Source organism: Conger conger, chromosome 4 (genome assembly GCF_963514075.1).
Source record: "Conger conger chromosome 4, fConCon1.1, whole genome shotgun sequence".
Lineage (NCBI taxonomy): Eukaryota > Metazoa > Chordata > Actinopteri > Anguilliformes > Congridae > Conger > Conger conger.
This window is the reverse complement of record NC_083763.1, coordinates 65,563,056-65,570,750: the sequence shown is the minus strand read 5'-3', so window position 1 is coordinate 65,570,750 and position 7,695 is coordinate 65,563,056.

Below are 7,695 nucleotides of genomic sequence, written 5' to 3'. Positions count from 1 at the left end.
TTACTTGGGTTTTGTTGGGATAGATAGGCACAGATGCTAATAAATGTAGTTAATTTTGCCTTTGTATTTTGTTTTATTCTGGATCTTCACATTGCTTCTTTCACCACGGGACCAAGAAAGTTGCAATAAAAACACAAACACAACAGATGGTCGTGTTCTCCATCGCATGCCCTCTGGTATGTACAGCTATTCAAAATGCATGATAGATCTCATTAGATTCAACAAGAAATTCATCTTCCTTTAGTGCACCAGGCAGGCATGAAAGTGTATGCAATCACTCTCTCTGCCTTGTTAATGTCTGGAAGTGATGCTTTTGGTCTGATCTCATGAGTATATCCAGAACATTCTAATGGTAAACATCTCCTCTCCCCCAGTAACCTCCCACACACAGTGCACTTCAGTATAAGTTTGACTTTGGGTTTAAACTCTAGAAAGGAAACAAATATAGAAGGCATTTTAGATAAACAACAAGATAACAAATATGTGTTACCTTCTCTTAATTATCATGGCAAAAAGACAGTCAACTAATTTCTGTTGAGATACTTTAACTATGCACAAGTAAAGAAAATAGAAAAAGTAAAGAGAGAGAGGGAGAGAGAGAGAATTTTTTTATCATTATCTTTATATTTACTTAAATTCAACAAAAATAGATTCAACTCTTCGCCTCAATGCCTCTGCACACTGAAATTGAAAGTCAAAATCATCTTGATTTTGAGGAGATTAACATGATTGTCCCAACACTTTCCAATTCATATTTTGATAGTATTGTAATTTGGTAGCCTTCATGCTGTAGTAACTGTGATTTGTGGAAGAGGTTGATATGTTTCAGTTCTCAATAGTTGTCACTACTTGTAACAGCTTGTGTTCACTTGGATGGTATTCTTTGGAACTTTTGATTATCTATGTCAGCTGTTTATCGGTCCTGTGTAAGTGTAAAATGGTTTTCAATATATTCCATTGTCAGATTAAGCAAATAGGCCCAAGTCCTAATCTTCGTTGTAGCCTTAACAACATTAAATTGTACTTCCCTCTAGCGTCTTTCAGCGCTCTTGACTCTGGTTATAGGTATGCACTTTGCACTTTGTTGTACGTCGCTTGCCAAATGCAAATAATGTAATATAATGCAAAGCCAATATACTCTCAGTGAGCACTTTATTAGGAATTTATTAGACTTACTTTTTTGACTTATTGGTCTTCTGATGCTGCAGCCTATCCACATAGATTTTTGATGCGGTGTGCGTTCAGAGATGCTCTTCTGCACACCACTGTTGTAATGTGTGGTTATTTACATTACTGCCACCTTCCTGACAGCTATGACCAGTCTGGCCCTTCCCCTCTGACCTCTCCCATTAACAACACATTTTGCCCACAGAACTGCTGCTCACTGAATGTTTTTTGTTTTTCGCACCATTCTCTGCAAACTCTAGGGACTGCTGTTTGTGAAAATCCCAGGAGACCAGCAGTTTCTGAGATACTCAAACAACCCTGTCTGGCACCAGCAATCATTCCACAGACCAAGTCACTTAGATCACATTTCTTCCTCATTCTGACATTTAGTCAGGACAACAGCTGAGCCTCTTGACCATGTCTGCATGCTTTAAAACATTTAGTCGCTGTCACATGACTGGCTGATTAAATATTTGCATTAACAAGCTGGTGCACAGGTCTACCTAATAAATTGCTCACAGCGTGTACATTGTACTGTAGTTCTGCCACAATCCAGTTTATCCCCAGAAAACTTGAATCTAAAAATATTATTCATATATACATAACAACCTTCAGATTGGCAAAAGATATATTGAATTTTATCAGCATTAATGAAACTGAATTCATTTTGGAACTCTAGATTCAACATGACTCATAACTTATATATATATATGGATTTCAATTGTGATATATATGGAGTGTCTTTCATTTCTAACGATAATGAAGTCTGCTTGTTTTTTACTGTATTTTATATTGCTATAGTTATATTTTTCCCTGGAGGAGAGACATTCCTTTTCTATAGAGAAACCTACTAACTGACAAACTTAACTGAAAGCAGTCCCTCAGTCTGCATGTTGTCTTCCAGAATTTATGAAGGCAGTGATGTATTTCTACATATACGGTTGTTCCACCATCATAGTTATAAATCCCAGACCCCAGCATGTATTCATATGCTATTATATGATCAGTTGTATTGGGTTCCTATTCTGAAATGTAGCTTGCGTAAGTGAACTGTGCATGAACTGTGGAATTAATATGGGTGTCGGACGTAAACCAAATCATGTCATGTCTCATAACAGAACATAAAGTCCAACAACATAATTTTCAACTGTATCAAAAGTTTAATGCTGTATTAGCACCATTACAGAAAAAATAGATCAACTAATCTATGACACATTGGCTAAATTGATGTGCAATATTAGTTTCACACTGTTTCCTCTGTTAAGAACTATTAATCATAATGACATTGCATTATCAGTTGCTTTTTTCTTCACACTGCACCATTGTATGGCCAGGCATTGTCTTTCATATTGAGAGTGAAGCAGATTGCCTCTACAGTAAAGGTCTCTTCCTGCACATGAGCTGGAGCAGAATTGTGGTAGACTAACTAAAAGCCATTCACTCTGGGCTGGAGGAGAAGGACGGATGAGGCACACATAGCATTAGGACAAATGGTGTCTCTCAGCCCATTACTGTTAAATGTGGGATAAGAGATTGTTCTGGGTATGCAGAGACAAGAGCAGCTGTCTACTGTGTGTGTGTGTGTGTGTGTGTGTGTGTGTGTGTGTGTGTGTGTGTGTGTGTGTGTGTGTGTGTGTGTGTGTGTGTAATGATGCCCAAAACAGAGAGCATGCCTGCAGCAGGTCGGGGATTTGTGGCTTGTGTGGAAATTTGGTTGAACTTTTAATGCCTTTTTCATGAAAAGCAGGTATTGAGTCAATTCACAGGCTGTATAAAGCAGGGCCAAGGGGAACCATTATGAAGACAAACTGCAGCAGGTGAAAAGAAAAGCAAAACAAAAAAAAAACCCAATGTGCACAGGAAATGAAGAATGACGATTCAAAACAACCTTTTGACTTAGTCTCGGGCCTGTTCCTCCGCATGACCATATAAGTCCTCTTAACCTTTTTTCATCCTGAGAACAGAGAACTGTAGAAATGTTCATAATGGGAAAAGGTCATCTGGGCCATTAATTCCTGCATTTCATTCCACATGAAGCGATGTGCGCACATCACACATTTCTCACCGTTCCCGCAGGATTCAGGTAAACAAATTTCTCTCCATACAGCCCCTGTGAAGACAACACGTACAGTAGACGAACGGTGAGTCATTGTGTGGAAGGTGCTGTGTAAAGGCACTCTTGTCTCTTCTCAGCCTCGTGGATACACATTGAGAGCATCAAAAGTACACACCAGAATACAAGAGAATATTTCAGTGTTTGTCCAAATTCCCAAATTACACCCGGTTTAATCATATGCGGTGTTGGTCAGTTGATCTCATAATGCATTCTTGTGTTACGTTAGAAAATATTAATGTGGCTGAAGGTGGGCTGTTCTAATATGAGGATTTTCAGAACACATTTACTTATTTAAGCAGACTTATAAGAACCATTAACATTCACAGTATGTAAAGGACATCAGCTGACCAGTAATTACTGTACAAATAAAATATTTAACATTTGGATTGTAATTTAGTTCATCACAGAAATCTATATTTTCAACCAGTTATTTTTGGTCATTATTTTAATATCTTTGAAGATAAGTAAAATGTATAAGATTCACAAACATATGATAATGATATTTTGAGCTCCTCTCCACCTCATAGTCCAGATGGTGAATCTGCACCAACTCAAGGGAGGAATTGCATCAAACTGCATGAATATGTCGCAATGCCTTTACTACGAATACTGTGAATAAAGTGGCATCAGAAAAACTTAATGTCCATTCACTGAGCAGTAGATGGCATACTGTGAATATAATCTAGTGTAGCAGACAATACACTGTTGCTAATTTATGTACAAATACAAAATATGAAATGGCACATACAGTAGCAAGCTGTCCGGTATCTCCAGATCTATGCTTTATGATTATGGATTGAACAGTGGCAATGACTGAGAGAACAAAGAGGTTACCCAGAACACATTTTTATTTTCTTAAGAAATGTATTTCAATGATTGAAACATTTGAATATTAGTGAATAAAATTATTATTGTAGGAACATTCAGGTCCACTGTAAGAATACAGACATCCTTTTTCTACATTAATGTAGAAAATATTAACATCCTTGAATAAGATGTGTGCCCAAATCTCTAATTTTAAGACAGAAAGTGTCACCCTGGCCATCTTGACAATGTCTTCTCTTTTTGGGTGATTTGTTAAATGTAATCTTCTCTTGCTGTAAGTGAGTCATTTTAAAGTTTTTGAGCATTGGGGGTTTGACACCACTGTCAGTGATGACAAAATACACATTGTTCTCATGTCTCAGACGCAGTGTGCTGAATTTTAATGAGTTTACCACTTTGCTCTGACTGTGAGAGGAGAGAGAGGAGGGAAGTTCAGCCACAAGTCTTTTACTTTCCAGCCTTTTAGGAAGCTTAGAAAACTCCCCAAGGTTTCACTCTGTTCCAGCACTATAAAAATAACCATAGTTGCCAGACACAAAGAGTATACATTATATTAAAATCATGGCAGTTTACTTGTGCATTCATTATTAACTCCTTACTTGCCCATTCAGCGGAAAGTGAGATGAGACATTGAATACCGCTCAAGGGAACAACATAAACAACAGGAATTGTACGCACGTATATTAACAAAGGTAGTTTGGCACCGCAGTAAAATACTGTAAATTTAATGTAATTCAGTATTTTTCACTTTTTCAGTATTATACCGTAGTGCTAAACAATGGTAGCTTAATGCAGCTGTGGTCCTACTCTTCATGTAATTCCAATGATAGGTATTTCATCTCTCATGTCAATTCATGTCATAATAGTTCACACACTGGCTTTTCTCAAAAAGCAATGAAAAGATATTGTATATTGCCTGATGCATTCAGTGCCTTTTGCAATCTTAACGTTCCAAGAACATCATGATTATGCTACTAAACATATAATCATGATGTAGTGGGAATGTCAAGATTTCAAAGGCCAATATAAATTTCCATTGCTTTTTCACAAAAGCCAATGTGTACAGTTCTATTGCAAATGGGAGAGATTGTTTTCATATCTCCAATAAAGGACCGTTAAGACACAATGTATGTTTCTGTCCAGCTGGCAAAGTGGTGAGCAGGGTGCAATAGGAGACACAGCAGTCCAGCTACATGAAGGAAAAACACTTTATAATAATTTGTCATTTCACTGATGCTTTTATCCAAAGCGACTCACAGTTGATCAGACAAAGCAACAGGTGTTCCGATCTTATCATGGCTACATCAGTGCTTGAATCAACAACCTTTGGGGTCATGCACCTTAGCCAAAATTATACTCCTCAGTACCCCTTTAATGCATCAGCGGGCATACCATTAACTGGACTAGTAAATGATATTTTCTCATAGGGTATGTATATATTGCTACATTACTACATACAATTTCACCCACAAGCCCACAACTCATGCAGTCTGAAAACTGCGGCCCCAATGTGACCGTGGGTGGAATTTAAACAAGTTTCTTTTTTTTTATTGACAACTCTGGAAATGTTTGTGGCATCGTAAAGGAGAGCAGATGGAACAGAAAAAGATGTAAACGGTGCGAGGCGTACCCTCAGGAAAAACAAAGACAGAAAGGCAACAGGGATTCTATAGCCCGGGTTCGAATGTGCCACACTTGTAACATCCTGACCTTTGGCTGCCGGGGGTGGGGAATTTGTATTCTTGTGCTGCCCTCTTGCTGTGCCATTCCATGCACACGCTTCCGGCAGTGACTCAGACCTGGATCACTGGCCCAAAGATTTTTGCTACATGAAATTCAGTCCTTGCCAAGAGAGGCCATTACTGCTGACACATTTCAAGTGTCCAATTTATCGACGCTGATTGTATTAAGAGGGGAAGTGTTGTCAGCACATGTTTCCTGGAGTGACGCTGCTGTTGACCTCCAGTGGATGCAGTGATTTCCATCACACTAGAAAAACTCGCCAGGAAATGAGAGAAAAGATGAGGGTGGATTCTATATACTGATACCATGTCATAGCTGACAGCTCTGACAACAGGCAAGCTTTCTGATCTTCTACTTGGATGCAGCTGATAAATGAAAAATGACAGAAATGTGCATAGTTTATATCAATTTTTTGATTTTTCATTTGGCCTTTGTTGCAGCTGCTGTAACCCCCGACCCTCTCCTCGGTGTGGAATGGCCGCTCATGCTCAGCGTTCGCCTGTGGGAGTGTAGAGGAGCGTGCACTCTCCTCCAGAGCACGTGATCTCACCGGCTGCTTCTTTTCACACTGCAGCCCAATTTGCACAGACATGAGTGGGAGGAGGACAGTTCACGTGCAGCTTCAGCAAGCAGACAGCAAGTGCCAGGTCAACCAGTGGGAGTCACTAGAGACAGGGATCCTGGCCAACAGAAACGTCCCTAAATCCAGGGCCATGTGATAGTGAAATATGGTGGCATGTAGACAATGAGGCTTTGATCCTGAACTACGGAGACAGTCCACGTATTAGAACAGTGCCTTAACAGGGCGAGCCACCCAGCAACCGCTCTATCGTTTTTATTCTTCCGCTAATAAAATGTGCGAATCTTCAGATTATCTTTTTGTCCTTGATTTACTGAGGCAGAATTTTTTTAACCTACCCAGAAAACCACTGAGAATTCCGCAAGCCACTGTGCTTGTTCAATTTAACAGTGCATCGGAAGGAGCCCGTCGAAACCAGCAGAAGAATAAAGATTTGATCATCGCAGCAGCATTCAAATCCAGAGTAACGGGCCTCCAGCCGCATTCAAATCCACAGGAACAGGTTAGCTTTATTTTAAATCTGCTGGTTTGTATAGATAAGGAAGTCATTTCTACCATATACGTCAAGGGACGTGTTTTCAGCAAGCCACTGTTGTTCCTGCAGAAAGATATCAGAGTATCTCATTTCATATGAAACCACTCTCCAGCACTCTCAGTTAGATATAATGACCTATAAGCGCATTGCAATATTAGAAGATTAACATGCAGCATTGTTAATTAAAAAAAATAAAAGAATTGAGGTATTTATAGACCTGCATTGCCTGGATACAAATCAATTTGATGTGTTTTACATCATTGGAGATTTTTCTTGTGAAAAGAAATACACACGCTCATAAATCCAAAACAACTAAGAGCTGCTATTAACATTCAGAGGAGTCAGGATGGGTTCTCTTCTGCGCTTTCATAATTAAATAAATCCTGGGGCTTTATTTAAACTGCATTGATCTGTTCACCTTCTGTCTGTGCATTAACCTGTCTGAGCATACGTTTTCAGAGCTATGATCTATGTATGACAAAGAAGCATTTTTAGACATCCAAATGCAAGATCACAGTACGATATATTGATACAAATGCAGTTAAAGGCATTTTCATAAGATTAAATACAATATTGTAAGTTACTTTTTCCCAATTCAATTTAATTATCGTTTTAAATATACTGACACACATTTGTTGCATTGCTGTCGGTAATTCAGAAGATAACACGAGACTGCTGGATTTGCGACCATGCTCAGTAAAAAGACATCATGGCATATAAAATCAACCA